This window comes from Felis catus, chromosome A3, assembly GCF_018350175.1.
Source record: "Felis catus isolate Fca126 chromosome A3, F.catus_Fca126_mat1.0, whole genome shotgun sequence".
Taxonomy (NCBI): Eukaryota; Metazoa; Chordata; class Mammalia; order Carnivora; family Felidae; genus Felis; species Felis catus.
Window position 1 is genome coordinate 47,158,395 of NC_058370.1, and position 21,773 is coordinate 47,180,167.

At 42.1% G+C, this 21,773-nt stretch overlaps 1 long non-coding RNA gene across 1 annotated transcript; it reads left to right on the forward strand.

Moving 5' to 3' along the window:
- Positions 1 to 446: 446 nt before the first annotated feature.
- LOC109498584 lies at positions 447 to 20,609 on the forward strand. The gene is made up of 2 exons (XR_002155409.3): positions 447 to 623; positions 20,289 to 20,609. It is a non-coding gene; the product is annotated as an uncharacterized LOC109498584 (long non-coding RNA).
- Positions 20,610 to 21,773: the final 1,164 nt, after the last annotated feature.

Below are 21,773 nucleotides of genomic sequence, written 5' to 3' on the forward strand. Positions count from 1 at the left end.
TCAGTATTTATGAGATACTAACCACGTGCTCAGTGCTGTCATAGGTACTGGAGGAAGGTGGAAAGAATGTATGCAGGCAGCCTGTGAAGATCTTGCTTCTGAGACAGAAAAGCCTTGCTCACACACAGATTTTTGCTTTGTTCACTCCAGCTTTGCTGCAGTAACAAAACACCCCCAAGTCTCAGTGGTTTACAACACTTCTTGCTATGGGCTATGGTGCTGCTCCAATGTACCCTCTCATTTCAGAACCCGGGCTAAAGGAGCACCTCCCATTCAGGACATGCCATTCTCTTGACAAAGTGCAGAAGAAAGACAGCTGGAGGCATCTCCAGATTCTTCTCAAAACCTCTGCTTGAACACAGAATGCATTATGATGTCACTGCTTCACATCTCATTGGTCAAGCATATCACATGCAGAGCCCAAAGTCATAGGGGAGTGATGCACTCACTACAGATGGGGACCTGCATGTCACAAGGAATAGGGCCCTGTAGGAAGGTGATGGTAAAAAAAAAAAGTGTGAGTAATATAAGCTATCACATCCAGAAAATTCTCATAACGTAATTGAACTGCAGCGGGTGGCACTGATGATAAACACGCTACAGGGAGAGACTCATAATGACAGGTGAGAGCAAGGAGAAACTGGAAAGGCAGGAAAAACTAGAAGACAGAGAAAACAGAAAGGAGGCAATGAAAACGTGGATTTTCTTCAGCTAAGCGTAGCATCATGGATGGAGGGATGAGGAAGAAGCTCAGGTGGACATGTCATTTTTTTGCTGCCTAGCATCTATTCAGCCCCTTCCTAATATCACTTCAAATTGCATTTGGGAAATATCTCTTTTTATTTGTGGGACTGTAAGAAAGAATGGTGGGGGCCTCCAGAGTCTTCTTCACTCACTCACTCACTCACTTCCTTTTGTCACTGAGAAGTCAACTGGTCACCACCTACTTTTGACCCATTGGACTCTTTATTAGGACCTTAAATGATGAATAGTTTGCTTTCAGGACATGAGAAGGAGCAATGGCTGATTTATTTCCCACACTGTGGCCATGCTATCATACCCAGAAAGCTCCTTCCCACTGTTCCTGTCCTTTCTCTTGTCCTGGTCTCCACCCTTCCCATACAGTTTGGGAGGATCCCCTTTACAATGAAGTTAACCAGAATGGTTTCTGCAGCATGTGACCCAAAGGGTGCTGATTGATACAAGGCCATAGACATCATGGGAAAACAAAACTCTATTCCTTCACAGTGTTTGGCATTGAAAATCAGGGGGAAAAAGATTTATTACAGAACATGAATGAGGGTGTTAAGTGGCTTGTCCCAGGTCACTTGGTGGCAAAACTACATCTGTTGTGTGAGAGCCCCCCAGTGTGCTGGAGCTCCTTTCCCATCTCCATGAGTAGGACTGAGCCTGCTCTAGGAATCAAGGAGGCGGTGTGGAAGGGAGGCATTCTAGAATGGCTTGGGATGGTTCTGGATGGAGTGGAGAACATGCTAACTAGAACAGGAAAAGGGGATTGGTGCAGGATGATGAATGACATGGGCCAGAAAGATTCAGGAAAAAATTTGGAGTGATACTTACAAAGGAATTAGAATAACACGGATCATAATTATGCTAGAATGTTAAATGAAAGAGAAACAAAACATTTAATCTAACATGTTTTATTCTAATAGAATGAAAAACTTATGTACACAAGAGTTTGAAATGACTTGGGTAAAAGTATGAGTGACTTTTTTTCTTTGTTCTACTTTTATGTGGTATCTTATTCTTTAACGGGCATGAATCACTTTTATAAAATGAGGATAAATTCTTTGAAAATTAAAAATGCTCAAGAGTAAACAACAGAAATCTAGGGATGCAACACATTTATAAACAAAATGCTTTGTGCAGTTAACCTCCTGATGATTTACATGTTTGCCATTTCTCTCAGAGAGATGAGGGCCCACATCTTCTTAATATCATCTCTTCCACTTGGTGCAAAGCTTTGGCTAATATCTGCCAGAATTGGGATGGGTTAAGAAATTCACCTGGATAAAAAAAATACCACCTGGATATTTTCACCTCTCTTTATACAATGCTTTCTTTATTTATGTGCCTCAGTAACAGCTTGTAGCACCTTCATAATGCCAGTGAGGGATACAGCTGTTCCTAAATTTAAGAATGGAGAGACACAAAGGCTTCTGAAGCCTGTGCTGTGGTCTCCCTTTGACTAGAAAGAATATGAGGGAACAATGTGTGTGTTGGCAGAGAGAGGTATTATGAAACAGTCACTAGAAAGCCAAGCTGAGACAACCTTCTCTTGCTCCTTATCACTTGCAAAACAATCTCTAATAGCTGCTATGGAAAAGGAGGCGGGGCCATTTAGGATGACAGCCAAACACCTGCAGATCTTTGAGATTATACCACATTCTATGGTTGTGGATGAAAGTTTGGCCACTTTGCTTTCATTTTTTTTTCATGTCACTCATGAATTATATTTTCTGAGAGTGCTTTGAATTTCCATTGACTTGCAAATAAGTGTTTCACCTGAGATTAACACTGCATCTTTTTGACAGCTGTAGACTTCTTTCTTCAAGAACTTTTGTACTCTGAAAATTGATGGATTATACCAAGGAAAGCAACCTAGGAATATCAAAGTAGGAGAACATTAGTATATAGAAAGTGACCATGTTTCTCATATTCCCTGTGAAGCAAGATGCTCTAATACACCAGTCTCTAATCCCCATGCAGGGGATATCTAACATGCACTAGGTGTATCCCTTTCCAACCCCAGACCCATGCAGGCACCCATGCATTGCAACTCTCTTTGTTACTAAGCCAGAACTAGCCTCATCATGAAATGATTCTAGGTTGTTACTACCAAGAGACCAAGAATTGAAACCTCTTTTATATGCCTGACTTCTCTACAGTTGTTAAACCTACCTGCAAAGGGGAGGCTCCAAGTGGCAGAAAACTGCTAGTTGTTTGTCAACATTGGATCTTTCTTAGAGGTGCAAATATGGCTCCAACTCCCTTGTAAGTTCCGTGGCTGTGTGTAACTAAATTCTGTCTAATGGGACACAAGCAGAAAGGATGCCATTGTTCTCCTGGAGGGGCAGAAGGAGGTCTTTTCCTCCTCACTGGCCAAGAGCTATAAACTAAAGCAGCTCCTATGCTCCCGGAGATGATAGCTTGGCTTGAGGATGGAAAACTGCTTACCTGGACAGTACATCTTACTCTGGATCATTAAACAGAAATAAGCTTCCACCTCATATCAGTCACTGTACTTGTGGTCTCTTTGTATGGTGCCTTAGCCTGCACCTCTACAAATGCATACAGCCAACGAGAGAGCCCCCTTCCCTGCTTGTGCTCTGTTCCAGACAGCCTTCCAAGATCTTGAGACTGCAGAAAATAAAACACAGTCATTTCTTATGAAAATATGCTGCTTTGGAATGAAGAGCTAAAAATAAGTGAGTGTAAGTAAGTAATAATTCAGGAAAAGAGGAAAAGGTTGACTCCATTCCTGCTTTTGACCTGCATGTGGGCCAGGAGTTTGAAGGAAAAACACAGCCATCACTAAACAAAGAAGTGGGGAGCCCGATACCCTGAGTACCTGCAAGTTTGTCATTTGCACAAGAATTTGCAGGTAATTTCTTTTTCTGATTAAATGGTGTCTAACCAGAAGTTACTTTTTAACACAAACTTTTGATTTGACTGTTTTTATTCTTGCCCCTCTAATTTTGTTTACTGACCCTCATGGCAACAATTTTCCTTGATATTGGAGAACGTGAGTGTCCCGAAGTCCTCACTCTGATAGACACTGAAAGATGGACATAAGGCTGGATTCATGACTCTTTAAAATTTATTTTTTAAAAATTCACTTATGGGGCACCTGAGTGGCTCAGTAGGGTGAGAGTCTGACTTTTGATTTCAGCTCAGGTCGTGATCTCATGGTTTTTGGGTTCAGGTCCCATGTCAGGCTCTGTGCTGACAGCAGGTCACCTGCTTGGGATTCTCTCTCTCTCTGCTCCTCCCCGCTCGTGCTGTCTCTGTCTCTCTCTCAAAATAAATAAACTTTAAAAAATCCACTTATAGCCCCTGATATTACTTTTTCTGAGTGGAGGAGGCTCAGAATGACAGACTGCGGTGAAGACTCCCTTCCCCGAAGAGGATGAGGGAAACGGGACCTTCATCTAAATGTGAACAGTGTTCCTTTTGCCATTATTGATTTCTTGTCAACAAGACAACAATCTATATAAATTTGTCACGTTTTCTAACACCTGCTTTTTGGACAACAAAGAATTGCTCACATTTTTTTTAAGCCCAGCTGGGAGAGAAACAATGGAGAGTGAATGGGAGACAACCACATGGCTTCTCCTAATGATGGGTGCTTGCCTCACCAGGGACTCCAGGCAAGCAGAAGCTCCTGTTGTTTTCTGTTTCTTCATGCAAATGGCTCAATGGTGATGCAAGAGAAAGTATCACTGCCCATCTGGTGGAACACAATTCTTGTTGAATGAGAAAAAGAGAAAGAACTGGTTGCCTTCCCCCACCCCACGCCCTTTGTGCTATGTAAGAAGCTAGAAAGTCTTACCTAGAATCTGACATCTGAGTAAAACCTCAAAAGTCAATAATGTGACCCAAACCTGAACCTTCACAAACAAGTTTCCAAAGCCCAGCTGAGAAGAAAGGGCAGGTGCACTATTTGATTGCATTTCTTTTTGCCACAAAAGATCCTACTTGTTTCAAGTCACTCTATTTGAAGTTCACTTTTCCTGTTGTTTTAATTTGCGTGTGTGTGCAAACCTCCTGAGAACAAGGATTCCCATTGGTGCATTCCTGTCCCAGAGGCTTAATCTTGATGTCCCTGGTTTATACCCTCTCCTTTCTTCATCTCATTCCCTGCCGGTGCTTCCTGAGATCATCTTCCAGATCATTTACCTGCTCTCAAAATCCTCACCTCAGGTCCTCTTCCTGGGCAGCCCTAAGATCTCTCTCTCTCTCTCTCTCTCTCTCTCTCTCTCTCTCTCTCTCATACACACACACACAGAACACACACAGGTACATTTAAAAAAAAACTCAGAGCACAAGAGCAGCTACGTGAAAAGTCCAATTTTATTTTCAGTGACAACTATTAATTTCAGCCCCCATTCATTCCATTTGGTGTCTCCAGGAAATTAGGGCTAACTCAGCACCGCCACTCATGCTCCCCTGGGAGTGTGTGTAGTTTAGGAGCCCCTAGCCCTGTACCTTCTACTGCTCCCACATCCTGTTAGGGTGACGTTTATACCAATAGGGATTTGGGGTTCTGTGAAGCTAGGTGCATCAGAATTTAAAGTTTGTGGCTGTTGAATACATGCTCTTGAGCTTTCAGAGGTGAAGTCTGTGTTTTTAACCCAGTGCATATCATTTATTCTTCTTGAGAGCTGAAACCAAAGGGATTGATTTCCTGACATCTGTTAAACAATACCGAACCTGGTGCACTTTACCCAGGCCTCTGTTGCATTTTCTACTCCTAGAAGATAAGACCCTAAACCAACTAGATTAATTAAGACTAATGCTTGTGGGGCACCTGGGTGGCTCAGTTGGTTAAGCATCCGACTCTTGATTTTTGGCTCAGGTCATGATCTCACAGTTCGTGAGTTCAAGCCCCACACGGGGCTCTGTGCTGACAGTGCAGAACCTCTTGGGACTATCTCTCCCTATCTCTGTCCTCTGACTCCACTTGCACACACTTGCACACACACACACTCTCTCTCTCAAAATAAATAGGAACTTAAAAAAAGACTAGTGATTGTTCATCAAGACTCACTTTAAAGTCCCTCACTTTGCTGTGCTCAGTAATGCAAAGTTGTTGTATCATAAACTGCCCACCCAGGCTCTAAAACCTCACAGATACCCTCCCATGACTTTGCTATTCTGAGACATGGTCAAAACTCTCAAGGCTGCTTTCTTGACGAACATGGTCCGGAACTCTGAAGTTTGCTTGGTCAACAGGTTTTTTGGGTGATCTCCTGGGAAGTTAGCTGTAGATCATCCTTCTTGCTACATGGCAGTGAGTCAATACACAGCCCTATCCATGGGAAATAGTCATCTCTGTACAGAAGTCAGTGATTTATAAAAGGACAATAGAGAGAAGGAAGAAGGGCAAAATCATGAACTGAAGAAACAACACTTTAAATTTTTTAATGTTTTTATTTATTTTTGAGAGAGAGAGACAGACAGAGCATGAGTGGTGGGGGGGGAGGCAAAGAGAGAAGGAGACACAGAATCCAAAGCAGGCTCCAGGCTCTGAGCTGCCCGTGCAGAGCCCAACACAGGGCCTGAACCCACGAACCGTGAGATTATGGCCTAAGCTGAAACTAGACATTCAACCGACTGAACCACCCAAGCGCCCCTGAAAAATAACACTTTTATGGACAAAAGGGAATAAGTAGCAAAAGCACTAAAAGTAACCCCAACTTCAGAGTCTCTAAAGCCCACCTGTCTGCTACCCTCTTAGGGCACACTGACATCAGGCTGGTGAGAGCAAAGTCTGGTGAGCAAGACGGGATGGAGATGTCTGTGGGCATGTCTAAGACTGCACTAAGTCAATCGAGATAGAGTCATTACAGAGCTGGCAAGTCCTAAAGCCTGAATTTACTTTGTGTGGAGGTGGCTCTGCTGATAGTAGGTAACAGGGCCTCTGTAGAAGTCCATGACCAAAGACACGGGAGATCATCAGGAGGCAGTGAACTGCTGTAGCTTCTTTCGGAAGTGGATCATTCCCACCCCCACCCCAAATCCAACAACATGTCAGCATGCACACATCCCCTTTTGTACAATGAACACCAGGACACCAGGCATCAGTCTTGGTCATAGAGTCAATGTGGTGTGTGCATTTTATATTTAAAATTCACATAGTTTGGGGATGCCTGGGTGGCTCAATTGGTTAAGCATCTGACTTTTGATTTTAGCTCAGGTTGTGATCTCACAGTTTCATGAGTTCGAGCCCCACATTGGGCTCTGAGCTGACAGTACAGAGTCTGTTTGGGATTTTCTCTCCCTCTTTCTCTCTCTCTGCCCGTTCCCTGCTCATGCTCTATCTCTCTCAAAATAAATAAATAAACTTAATTTTTTTTTAAATTAAATTCACATAGTTTTATCTGAACAAAGCAGCAGTTAGGATGCCATCCTACATTCCCTAATTTCCCCCAGCCCCCTGATTCTCAAATGTTGGTGGGCAGAAAAATCTCTTGGCATTTCCAGACTCCTTTGTCGGAGATCAGATGAGTGCATCTGGAATGGGGCCCATGAATCTGTATGTTTAACAGTACGTAGGTGAAGGAACTCCCGGGGAGAATACAACTGAGGCTAAAATAATGTTTCTGAGCAGGGCCGACCTTACATCCAAGCTCTGATCCTGGCTGGCTGTGAGGCCTTGGGCAAGTAACTCAAACTCTCTGTTCTTCATCCACAAAGTGGAGATCTTGGTGCCCACTCCTCATGTTTATTCAAGCTAGTAACAGTGAGGCACTTGTAGCATTTGTGTTTGTGTTTGGTATATATTCATTGTCTGCTCTGGCTTTGAGCAGGACTGTGTCCACAAGGAGCAAATAAGGTATTCGAAGTCCTCAGGGCATTTGGCACTACAGAGGGCAAGTACTTGTGGCTTGAGGAGGAGAGCTCCAAGAGGGCTGGTCTTGAAAATGCTGGTCTTTCAACTCAGTCCCACTTCTCAGGCATCTGGCACCTCAAAATTACTGATGGACAACAGCACCATGAATTGGGTTGGGATGTGTTCCATAAGCACCAGCCAGGTGCAGTCTTGATTCAGGCTCTCTGAGTGGCAGATCCTATGCCTGGGGTCCTGGTGGGAGTAGCTTGTCAAGGACATGCTCCCACAAGAACCGGGAAAGGAGTGGGGAGCAGGACAGGAAGGGAAGAGAGCCAAGCGAGAGTGTGCTCTCAGGTGAGTCCCCAACCTCAGCCTGATCCCCCAGGGACTCCAGATTATAAATGACACTTCAGAGGGCTTTTTTGGCAAGTAGGTGAGTGGTCATCTCTCCCTACTTTCTTTCTTTCCTTTTATTAATGTTTATTTATTTTTGAGAGAGAGAGAGAGGGAGCAGTAGGAGGGGCAGAGAGAGAGAGGGAGACACAGAACCTGAAGCAGGCTCCAGGCTCTGAGATGTCAGCACACAGCCTGACATGGGGCCCCAAACCCACGGACCCTGAGATCATGACCTGAGCCGAAGTCAGACACTTAACCGACTAAGCCACCCAGGCGCCACATCTCTCACTACTTTCAAGATGATCCAGTGCTGGTAAAAGGGACCCAAGGGGTTCTAGCCAGGTGCCAGGACTGACGGTTCACTACAGATGCCATCCCAGGAGCTTTGTGTCCACACCTGGGGCTTCTGCCCCATCACCATCCATGGATTCTGACTACTTGAGTGGATGGCCCACCTTAGTCTTCGAAATGGGGACCAGGATGGGGACCCATAACTCATAAGCTCATGTGAACAATAAAAAATACTTGAAATGTGACGAGCCTGGGTGGCTCTGTCAGTAAGTGTCCAACTTCAGCACAGGTCATGATCTCACGGTTTGAGCCCTGAGTCTGGCTCTGTGCTGACAGCTCAGAACCTGGAGCCTGCTTTGGATTCTGTGTCCCCCCCTCTCTCTGCCCCTCCCCCTGTTTGGTCTCTCTCTCGCTGGCTCACTCTCTTTCTCTTTCTCTATCTCAGTCTCTCAAAAATAAATTAAAAAACATTTAAAAATACTTGCAATGTGAAGACCATTGCGAATCATTATATTATTATACCCATGGTATAGTAATTTTTTACTATTTTTTTGAGCTACATGGACACAGTCAGCCAGTTTCATGTGTCTGAGCCTGCCCAGCAGTTATGAAATAGAAGTCACCATTCATTCAAGTGTTGCTGTGTGCCAGGTAGCCCTCCAGACCCCTTATATTAATAACTCAATCCTCAAACAACCTATGACTTAACATTATCATTAGCCCTGTTGAGGGGATATCGTCAATAATAATAATAAATATCTTGGCCAAGGTCACAAAACCTAACATTTCAACTCAAGTTCAATCCCAGAAGTCAGGATTTTAACCCAAGTCTGTTTCATGAACCTGGCCGAGTCTACCATGCTGCTTTCAGTATTTGTTTATTTTTTTTAAGTTTCTTTGTCTACTTATTTACTTATTTAGAGCATGAGCAGGAGAGGGGCAGAGAGAGATGAAGAGAGAGAATCCCAAACAAGCTCCACACTGTCAGCACAGAGCCCCACATGAGTTCTATCTATCTCACAAACTGTGAGATCATGACCTGAAGTTGAAATCAAGAGTTAGACACTTAACCAACTGAGCCACCCAGGCGTCCCCAGTATTTGGTTATTTACATGACTCTGGGAGCCTCAGAAGTAGCAGCACTTTCCTGTTCACTTTAGTATCTCCAGCATCTGACAGAAAAATTAGACATTCATACACATTTGGAAAAGGAAAAGAATCATTTTTAAAAACACCTTGAAACACTTTAGTCTATGATTTCACCTGGACTAGAACAAGCCCAGCAACTACAGCAAATTATGAAAACCCAGCCTTAGCAACTCATTTGGTCAAAAGGGACTGGGTGCCCATTGCATCCCTGGCATCATGCAATGAACAATGGTGAAATCGAATACTTTTCTCCCAACCCAGATTAAGCTTAACAGGCTGAGCACGGCTGTCTACTCTGAAGGCTCCTGGCTGCTCCCTGTGTGATCTGCCTCAGACCCCTTGCCCTCCAAGTGTGCCAGGAGCTCTGACATTGACAAAAAAGAGACCCAAGTCCATCCTCTGGCCTTTAGCATATTAACAAGGGAGCTCCGTTCCTCCTTGGGTCCCCTCCCCCTCTCCCCTTCTTCCCCTTCTTCCCCTGTAATTATAACAGGTTAATATCTCAGATTTATGGTGAGAAAAAAATGTGCCAGCATGGATAGTGTTTCAGAACTAATTGTGAGTCACCGGATCAAGTTTCTAAAAGTTGAATGCACTGTGGAAAATATTCTCTGATCACCGAGAATTAGAATCACTTCCTGTGTGACTCCTCTGTGACTTATAGCTTGTAACTGTTAACTATTTCTAAGGGAAGGAATTTGCTTCAAATTGTTTTTCTTTTTCTCCATTTTCGTTTTCCAATGTATCGACAAAACCACCATGGTGTATATTTGTTTAAGAAGAAATAATATAAAAACATTCTCCTCTGTTCTCCTCTTGAGTTTGGTGAGTAATTATGGTGATGAATAATTTTCCATTCTCAGATAAGGATGAAAAGGACTCTTCCTTTCACATCCTGCTCCTGAAGTACAGGTCTGGAGGCAACAGGGAGTGAGTGGGGTTTCAGAATTCCCAGGGGCAGACAGCCAGTCTCTGGCTCAAGGTCTCCACCCCTGGGCCTCCATTCCTTATCTATGTTGTCTCCCAAGCTGAGACATTTCTCAAAGTGAAAAGGACACTCTTAGAATTACCCTGGGTTAGCTAGAAGCTGGATTGTCTCAGGTAAACCTTGCTCTGATGTCACCATGGTCCCAGGAAAACATAAGATCCCTCCCAGCTAAAACATCCAAAATTACAGGCATTTGGACCCCTACTGTGTGTCCCACAAGGGCCCAAGTAAGTTCCATGAGCCATCATTAGCTATCAAGCTTTAGCAGTAAAGGAGAAATGAACTCTGTAGGGGACATATCCAATTCCGATTTAAATTTAATCTGTGTGGTCAATTATTTGTATAATAATGGAGGAAAATAAAGACTATTTCACCAAAGTCAACTCTGTAATTTTAGAGCCTTTAAGACATTTGAAAATGCCTTGTGCAATTATGTGGCGCTTAATACTCAGATAATGGAACAATGAAAGATGTATGTTTGCATTTTGTAAAATTAAACTGTATGCAGTTATTTATCTTTTACCTTAATTGTTTGAGCTTGTTTCTAATGTAAACTGTTGTAATTTTAAATAAATACAATAGAAAAAACTTTCATAGGTATCAAGAATCCAGAGTAAATTTACTTTGCAAATAGGCTTTGTAGGTATGTTTTATGCTGAGGATCTTAAACTGACACTTTCATTCAAAAATCTTTTGAATTACTCACTGTTTGCCTCTCTGAGGTCAGATGGATTTTGAGGAGGCTGGATTTCACAATGGAGTTTGGGTGACTTCATCTTATTCCAAGTCTTGGAATATGGGAAATGTACAAAATTGGTGTGCTGGAAGGTTGGAAGTACATTCTGGATTGACGTTCATGCTTTCGTTTTTTATGTTCTTCTTTCATTCCTGGGTCCAATTTGGTCTCCTTTCTAGTCAGATTTCTCATCTGCTTCCACTTTGCTAGCTTGATATATTTATTATAAAAAGTTGTAAGTATCTGGGGGTGGGGGATGAGAGAATTTATAGTATATGAATACATTTGCTAATATTTAATATGGTCAATATGAGCCAAATATACTATTGTTTGAATTCCAATGTTGTGGGTCTTTCTGATGTGATTGTCATACCATGACAACAAATGCTTGTATGATAAATAAAGACAGAAGGTAAAGCAGAAATGATTCCCCCTGGACTTCAGAGCATTGCAGGATGATGCTCAAGCACATCTTGATCGATATTTTATAACTTCAATGTCACTGAGTCACTACAGCACAGAGCTTAGAAATATAAACTTTGAAACTTGATACACATTCCAGCTCTGCCATTTACTCACTGTGCAACCTCAGGCATGTCACCTGAACCCTCTGAACCTCAGTTTCCTTATCTGAAAAATAAGAATTGTAATCATACCCAAGTCTTGGAGGAAGGGATTGTTTGTTTTATTTAGTGAGATTTGAACATATCAATATATATATTTTTCATTTTATTTTTTGAGGGGGAGAAAGAGTAAGTGCACACATGCGAGCAGGGGAGAGGGAGAGACAGAATCCCAAGCAGGCTCCACACTCAGCATGAAGCTGTATGCGGGGCTCTATCCCTTGACCATGAGATCACAACCTGAGCAGAAATCAAGAGTCAGATGCTCAGCTGACTGAGCCACCCAGGCACCGCTGAATGTATCAATATATTTTTAAATTAACAGTATCCAACACAGATTAAGCCTTCTATGGGTTATGCATCGGGTAAAGTTTTATTTTGGAATAATTTCAGATTTACAGAAAAGTTGTAAAAAATGTACAGAGAACTATAAATTTTTCTCTCTACTTGTCAATATTTTGACATATTTGGATATCATTATTAGTTTTCTACTGCTATGTAACTACCTATCATAAATTTAGCAACTTAAACCAGTGCACATTTATTGTCTCACAATTTTCAGGGGTCAAGGGTCTGTATACAAATCTACTACTGGGTTCTCTGCTTAGGGTCTTGCTCTCGTTTTCAGAGTTCTCTTCCAAGCTTGCTGGTTGTTGGCAGAATGCAATTCACTCCATTGTGGGACTGAGGGACCTATTTTCTTGCTACATATCAGATGGGGATCATGCTTAGCTCCTAGAGGCCTCCTGTCATTTTCTGCCATGTGAACTTCCCACAGAATGTCAATTTGACCTCCAATAGAAGAGTATTTTCTGAAGGTTAACCTTTAGTTAAAAGGTTCACCTGATTAGGTCAGGCCCACCCAGGGGAATTTCCCTTTTGATTAACTCAGAGTTAACTCATAGTCTGTCTAATCATGAGAGTGGTATTCCATCATACTCACAGGCTCTGCCCAGACTTAAGGAGAGGCAATTATATAGGCATGTACAACAGAATTTGAGAATCCTAGGGATTATCTTAAAATTCTGCCAAATGTATATTTTTCCCTGAATAAGAGTAAGACAGACATAATTTGTCATCATCCCTAAATAATTGAGGATCTTTTTCTGTGATGAAAGATGTTATCTTACAAAACTACAATATAATTGTTAAAATCAGAAAATTAAAATTGACACAATCATCTGCTTTAGAGACCTTACTTGTCTATTGCAAATTATCCCCAAATTGTCTTTTATATTAAAGAGAAACAAAAATCTAGTCCAAGATACAACCCACATGTTGCATTTATTTGCCATGGTTCTTTAGTCTCCTTTAATCTGGAATATTTATCTAGTCTTTAATTGTTTTTAATGACCTTGACACTTTTGAAGAAAACAGCCTAGTTATTTTGGGGGTTGATACTTTTTCATAATTAGATTTAACGGATACATTTTTGCCAGGAAAATGGTAGCAGTGATGTTCTGTCCTTAGATTATCATATCAAGAGGCACCTATGTTAGTTGGTCCAATTATTGATGATATGGTTATTTGATCATATGGTTAAGATGGCGTCTGCCAGGTTAGTTACCATAAAGTTAGTTTCCACATAATTAGATGAGCATTATACAGGAGTAAAGAGTTAAGAGGAACAAAGAAACACAATAAACTTTCACATATTGTGCATGGGCTTCAAAGCATGTTGAGGGTTAGCCAGTAAACAAGTCTAAGTATGGCTGTCTGTCTGCTAAGCAACAATATCCTTGTCTTTCAAGGGTTCTGCTGCTGGGTCATGCAACTCTTTCCTATATCAAAATTGTCTCCCTCTCTAGGAATGATTCTCAACACAATATCATCACATCTTACTTTGTTTCATCAGAGACTACGTTCATGGTCTTAATCTCCTCACTCTCCTCTTGGAATGGCTCCAACCTGGCCTCTGTCCTCATCACAGCACTAAGAATAAGACAAGTCCTGTCAAGGTCACCAACAATCTCTATGACACTAAATCCAATGGATGTATCTCTGTCTCCATCATTTTTGAGCCTTCAATGGCATCCAACACAGTCAGCCACAATCTTCTTGAAATGTCCCCACCCCAGCATTCTTTGGCAACATATACTATGGGTTTCCTCTTGTTTTGCTAGCTGTTTCTCTGGAGTCTCTTTAAGTCTTAGATATTTTCCATGGGGACCACCAGACTGACATGGTTCTGCTCCATGTGGTAAGTCATCCTCCAGCAGGCCAGCCCAGGTGTGTGTCCATGGCAGTAGCCCAGGTCCCAAAAGAGGAAATCACAGCATGCGGTGTCTTAAGGTCTAGGCTCAGTTCTGACCCTCATATATTTCTGCCACACTTCCTAGGCCACAGTTAGTCACAGGGGACATTGTATAGGTCAGCCTTGATTCAAGGGGAAGGGAAATAGATTTCATATCCTGATAGGATGAGCTGCAAAATCTCATTGCAGAGTATGTGAATACAGGGAGTTGGGGAGAATTGGAACCATTTTTGCAATTAATCACTAAATCCACTAACAATAGCCCTGGATGAGAATGGCCCTAACTATACTTCCCGCTGCTTCTGTATTTTTGGTCAGGTGTAGTTCATGGTTCCTACAGATTTTGACACACTCATGACATACACTCAGATATTCTTGTGCCCTTTTTTTTGCACCCACCATTCCTCCCCCTACCCGGTTTTATTGAGATATAATTGACATATAACACTATATTAGTTTCTGGTGTACAACATAATGATTCAATATTTGTATATATTGGGAAACGATCATCACAATAAGTCTAATTAATATCCATCACCACAACATAGTTACACATTTTTTTCCTTGCGATGAGAACTTTCAAGACCTATTCCCTTTGCAACTTTCAAATATATAAGATAGTATTAACTATAGTAACTACACTGTGCTTGACATCCCCAGGACTCCTTTAGCTTATAACCAAAGGTTCATACCTTTTGACTACCTCCACCCTCTTCCCTCACCTCCTACCCTGGCTTCATACAACCACCCATCTGTAAGTTCTATGAGTTCAGTGCACTTAACTTTCACGTACAAGTGAGATCATACAGTGTTTGTCTTTCTCTGTCTGACTCTTTTCACTCTCATGTGCCTTCTGATAAAGACCTTGGCTTCTCCCACACTTGTCCATGGAAATTTCCTGCTGACCCTGACCTCTGTGGATTTCTGTTTCTGCCAGCTCTGTATTATATTAGGTTGTAAGGTTATCAAATGATGTGGGGAGGAAACTTAGAGAGAGAGGCACCTTGTTGATACCCAACAGAGCTATACGATTGATTACATAGAGTTCACTTCACCCACATCAGAATTTTCTAATTCACCCTATTAGCTCAAGCTCAAGTCATTAACTTCCTTTGTCATATTTATCAGTCCTAAGGCATAAAATAAATAAAATAAAATAAAATAAAATAAAATAAAATAAAATAAAATATTTGGGGTGTTTTTCCTTTGGTTGAGAAACCCTCTGACCCTCTACTATTTATTCTTTGAAAAGACAGATTCACATTTACAAACCAAATGAAATTAGAAATGTAGTCTGTTTTCTTCAATGTTGTGCTAAAAGGAAGTTCAACCAAACTGGACACGTTTTTGGAGATAGGCTTACTTTCCATGTCTTTTCTATTTATCATGGCATCCGTGAAGGCTGTGAGACCCACTGGGGCATATATATTCCTTCTAACCGTATCATTGGAATCAGCTGGGTTGCTTAGAAATAATCATGGCTTGTCACCACCCCAAGGGATTCCAAGGGTCGGAATCACCAGTGTCTGGATAGAATACAATTATCTGTACTTTTCAAAATCTCTTCAGCCCCTGGAATTTTGATGATCAACAGGATTTGAATGAATGCTGCTTGAATTATCCCTCAACCAAAGCCCACCTAAATGCCATACAGGTGGAATGACTCCTTGTTCCTTTTTTAAAAAGATTTATTTATTTTGAGACAGAGCAGGGGGAGGGGTCAGAGACCAGACAGAGAGAGAATCCCAAGCAGGCTTTGCACCATCAGTGCAGAGCCTGACATGGTGCTTGATCACATGAACCATGAGATCATGACCCGAGTTGAAATCAAGAGTAGGCCGCATAACAGATTGAACCATTCAGGCATCCCATTCCTTGTTCCTTTTAAATAAGTCAGAGAATAATGTCCAGAGTATCAGGCATGGTGACTTAGATTCTGCATCATGTATTCTCTGGGTAATGTTTCAGTCCAGCTCACCTTGATTTGTTTAGAGAATTAATCATGACCACATTGGTGACCCTCTGCCCTAGTAGAATTGAAAATTAGGAGGTGGGCTACTCTATAGGTTCAGGATAAGATTTCTTGTCATTCTACAGGAGATGAAAGGAGGTAGTCTACCTTTGGAGGCAGATGGGACAGACTGTCACAAAGAAATGATGGAGCTTTGATCCCAGGCATCATGAAAAGTGTTCTATGGGCATCCATGCAAAGGGAAAGAAACAAGTGGGATGTGATGCATAAGATCAAGTACTCTGTTAATAGTGCATGATTCAAAAAGCTTTTGGCTTTAGGGTCTTATGTGAACAAGTCTCTTTCAACAGACAGGAAATATGTCAGTGCAGTTGTACCAGACTTAAAAAAAAATGAGGGTAGGGGGCCTGGGTGGCTCAGTTGGTTAAGTGTCTGACTCTTGGTTTCAGCTCAGGTCATGATCTCACTGTTCAAGCCCCGCATTGGGCTCTGCACTGAAGGCATGGAGCCTGCTTAGGATTCTGTTTTCCTATTTGTGCCCCTCCCCTTCTCTCTCTCTCTCTCTCTCTCTCTCTCTCTCTCTCTCAAAAATAAATAAATAATGAGGGTAGCATGTAAAACATGCAAGCCATTTTGTCAGAAAGAGGGAACTAAAACTCTACATTTTGATGTGCTTTTGTATGTGCCGCAAAAACTTGAAAATTTACATAAGAAGCTAAGAATATGACTTACCCAGTTAGAAGTGTGAAGTCTTGATAGGGGTGGACAAGAATGGGACAGAGATATTTTTATTCTATCTCTTTTGGTATTTTTCTGGTTTCCAAACCATGTGATTTTAGTGCTTATTCAAAAATTTAATAATACTAGTCTTATCTATTGAGAAAATACCTAAAGAGACAGTTCCTGTGAAGTCAGCAAAATGTTTACATTAATTGTGTTTTATCAATCACCGCAGCATTTTTGTATGTTTGAAACAGAGTAGTGCAGATTAGCTCAAGACATATCTCACCAGGCCTTGGCTGATGCTAGGAGCACATATGGATTCATGAGCCCATCTTAATGACTCCTTCACGTGCCATGTTCCAGGGGAACCCTGGTCTCCAGAATGTTCAACTCACCTGACATTCCTGGGTCACTCTCCTCTCCATAAAGCCAAGTGTCGGACAAATTTACAACTTAATATCCCTAATGTTGAAACCTTATAATACTGTAACAGAGCTAGTGAGATGCTTAAAAAGAGCTCAGAACATTTGTTTCCTTCTTTCTCCCCCAGGGCATGGAGACTAGCTGGTCTCCCTTGGCTATATTGCACCTGTGGAGAGAAAGGATGGCTTTCATTATTCTCCTTGTGCTGGTGTGTCCTGTGCTTTCTGATATGTTAATATTTCCACAAAAAAAGCAGGTTGTAGCTCAATGTTTTGGGCAAACATAATCCCATTAGCAGCTGTCCCTCCCTTAGCGGCCACATCAGCCCTTTGCCATATCATCCTGGCTTCTTAGCACCCACAGGCCACAGTGCTGAGTGTTATGAAGGTAGCCTTTACTTACAGACCCATCTGGAACATCACAGGCACCTTCACAGATTAAAAAGCCTTAGAGTAAAATAAATTTCTTAGCTTCATTTGAACCAGCATCTCCAAATTTACTTTCTACTCAAGTCTTTTTTCAAAGAACACCTGCAAGTACCCCAAGAAGCTCTGACCTAAATATTATTAACCTCCTCCAAGGAGACTGGGCAGGGGCTCCTTACCTCCCATGGGCCCTCAAATCCCAGGAGCAGCAGGCTTTCTCTGCAGTACAAAACACATCCTTAACTCAGTAAGTATTCCCTTCCTCCTGTCTGACGCACTTTGTAGAATATAAAGGTGGTGGGTCACACTTGAATAACAAGGACAGAGGCAAACTCTTAAAGCCAAAACCTCCCTCAGGAAAAACAAAACAAAACAAAACAAAACAAACAAACAAACAAACAAACAACAAACAAAACAGTGGAAGAAACAGAAATCTGACTCTGGTTGCCTATCATTTAAAGATTCCAACGAGCTTTCTTCTATTTGAGGGAAAAGATCAAGCCTTGCTAAAAGTCTATAACATGTCAATACACCTTTTCAAAAGAAACCACTTCGCTTTTGACCGCAATTGCTTCCATCTTGGCCGTGTAAAAAGCCAAAGCGATACCTTTTTTTTTCCTTCTACTAAACCAATGGGAGACATTCCAGCTGGGTCCGCTTGCTCTGACCTCTGTGAAGGGCAAGCAGTCCTGTCCCTGTCACTTGTGCCTGTTGCCCTTGTAATGGATGGTGGTGAAAACCCCAGGCTGGCTGTGTCTAGACAATACAACTGAGCCAGCTGGGGAATGAGCAAGTCAGCACTGCCCATTGCCTTAGCAAAGTACCAGTGCATCCCTCCACCTGAGCTTCTGTGGTGCATCAGTTTGGTTGTTAAAATGACTAAAATTATTCAGTGGTCCCTGTTCCGGTTGGCTAAAAATGCCCTCCATTCAAGGAATGTACTGTGTGGTTTGCCACATTTGGGATTCTCAGCCTCTTTGGGGATGCTATCTTTAGCCTCAAACCCCACATCCATTCAGTGCTGTTAAGCAGATCTCCAGGGTGTAGGTGACAGTTCAAGCAAGGGTATTTTCAGATCTATTAATACCCCTTGGTCACCAAGTGGCATTTGTTTCCCATATATTTCCATGAAACAGAACAGCAAGGGCCAAGTTTTCTCTGGCTTATGAAAAGGGGCTCACTCTACTGAGACTGTTTGCCTAACTTAAAGTTAAAAACCCAATGGATTTCTTGGTCCTGCTAGGATGAATTCATCCCCGGATGAATTTTTGATGAACTGGGAAATCACATCCTTGAGGCAGGGAAGGGGGTGAAGTGAGAATTTAAGCCAGAACTCTGTGTATGCAGGGGAATGCACATGAGGATGTGGGGAGGGGTGTGTTTTATTTCTACAAGTCTGTTTAACGGGTAGGTCTAATGGGGAAGAAGGAGGACACTACTAAGCCTTCCAGTTGATCCTGATTTTTCATGAGAACCATCACACAGGAGCAGTGAACCCTCCCTTTCTGAGAAAAGCCACCAGGTTATTCCACTCATGACCTAGCACTTCTAGAAATATCACGGTCCTAGAAGCAGGTAGACTTCTCTGCTGCTTGCGACAGTACCATTTGGGGTGGTTAATTTGGCTTCTGTTTCACACTCCTTATATGTACAGATGAGACTCCACATGAAGATTGAGTGCTAAATGTTATATTGCATATCTAAGAGCAAAACATCTGGCGCAAAATGATCTTTCCATACCTCTTCTCCCCTCCCTCTTCCTCCCCACCCTCTCCCCCCCCACTGCCCTCTTCTCCCCTTCCCTCATCTTTCCCTCCTCCCTCCTTTCCTACCCCCCTCTCCCTGTGCTTCCAGCCTGCCCAATCCATGTCACTTGTCTGTAGTCTGTAGTGGTCTGAGAAGGTCACTGTGGAGGGGATTTCAGAGAAAACTGGTAGCATCTGCCCAATCCCTGACTCCACAGAGTGGCCATCGATCTGTGGAACACAGTAGGATTCAGTTTTGTTTTTTGAGTTTAGAAATCCAAGGGCAGAAACCCAGCTGTCCAGGGACTGGAGGAGACTGTCCTGCTGAAATGCCACCCATGTGGCTGTGCTCTCCTGTCCGTTAGATGGCGCCATTTTACTGCAGTGCGGCCATGAGAATCCTTGCTCCGTTTCAATTAGTATTCCTTGTGCAAAAATAAGAAAATTCCTTCATTATGCTGGTGGCTGGTGGCAATGTGATAATTAAGGTGGTGCACCAGCATCTCTATTATAAACTCCATTTCTCACATAGGGTTGCAGCTCAGCAATAAAAACTTGCTAGCAAGGTCTTAACCTTAGGACATTTCAAGATAAACATTGCATTTAGCTTTTAGAGGGTCTGTCTTCTTCCTAATTATATATGTCAAGTGTCATCCAAGAAATTTTTTTTCTCCATGTTACCACAAAGGAATTATGACTTTATGTAGGATTTTGATATTCTCAGCAAGGTATCAGTTTGTGTTAAAATAAAATGCAAAATGTGAAAGATATTTCGATAGAAAATTGAAAGCAACATAATCTTTTGAATTTTGAGATTTGGGCTCCCAAAGATGGGTTGTGCTTAATCATTTCTATCACCTCCTCCTTTTGTTTTGTTTCTGGGCAAATCTAACAATGAGGCAAACCTAACTAACTTCTGAGACCATCAGAACATTCCTTTGGGAATTACCTAAATAATCCTTTCATTTCCTTGCTACCCTTTTTCAGTAGCAACGTGATCATGGAATTAATGCAGAGGTGACTTCACACTCTCAGCCACTCCGTGGGACAGGAAAGGTGTCTGGCAGTTACACTCCACGTGCACCCAAGGCAAGACTCCTGGATGTTTTCAGAGCAATCCCCATTTCAGATATCCTGTCCACTTATTAAGCATGGTAGCAAATCATGTGTGTTCTCTTTTGGTCACAAAAATACCCGGTCAGATAAACACCTGGACCGAAAGGGGTTTCCAATCTATTGAACAATACCTGAAAATTTTCACCCCCTGCGTCTACATGAGCCACCCCAAATAAAATCTCTGACAAATGATGGCTTTCTACTTACTACCTGTACGGATGCTTCTTGCTTTAAAATGATTGACAGTTGGAAGTTACTTAAATGTTTTCTATTTAATTTTCTGAGAGAATGCCATTAAAATTGGAATTTGTGAATTAACATAAATGAGTAAAATCCTAGGTTTTAATCATTGATAAGGTTTCTCTGCTCTATATTCACTTTGTGTGATCAGAATAAAATGTTTTGGGGAGACTGGCTGGCTCAGGTTGGTAGTCTGTGCAACTCCTGATCTTGGGGTAGTGAGTCAGAGCCCCACGTTGGGCACAGAGTTTACTTAAAACAAAACCAAACTAAAGTATAAAATTCATCAACAACAAAAAAAAGAATAATAAAATGTTTCAGGTGCACATTTGAACTGATTCACATAGGATGATATCTGAATGTTTGATACTAACCTTGATGCTAGCTGTTATATATGTTAAATGAGAACAATTTGCTTGACAGTGGAAGAGACTCAGACTTGGGACTAGAATAAATCAGGTTACTGTTACAAGAAGAAATGTTCTAGAATTTGTGCCTCTGAAGAGCCCCAATGCATTCCAAGAGAGGTCATGCATCCTGGTGTTGGAGGTGAGACCAGAAGAGAGACTATGTAGGGGCACTTGGGTGGCTCAGTCAGTTGAGTGTCTGACTTCTGCTCAGGTCCTGATCTCGTGGTTCATCAATTTGAGCTCCACATCGGACTCACTGCTGCCAGCACAGAGCCTGCTCTGGATCCTCTGATCTCCATTCTCTCTGCTCCTCCCCCAATCATGCTTACACAGAGCTGAATGTCTTTTGTCTTCTATGATGGGGTGCTCCTAAACTAGTATCACCTCTTATCTTTTCACTTCCTGTCAAATAGTAAGTTTGGATTTGCTTTTTAAATTTTTTTTCAATCTCAAAGTTTGGCCTCAACTTGAATTGCAGATGACTCATAGAGAAAGACATTGAGGTGTAGGGGTGTGGAGGTGATTATTCTGAGTGGCAGGTAGACCCCAAAGCCTTGTAGTGGGATCCAGAGTGAGTTAAGGGCTCCCTAAGATGAGCAGGGAGGTTGTCTGTGGCTTAGTGGCCTTTATTTGAGGTAAGGGATAGAATTTTGCACACTCTGTTGTGATTATAAGACACAGTTTTTTCTCACAACCCCAATTTCAA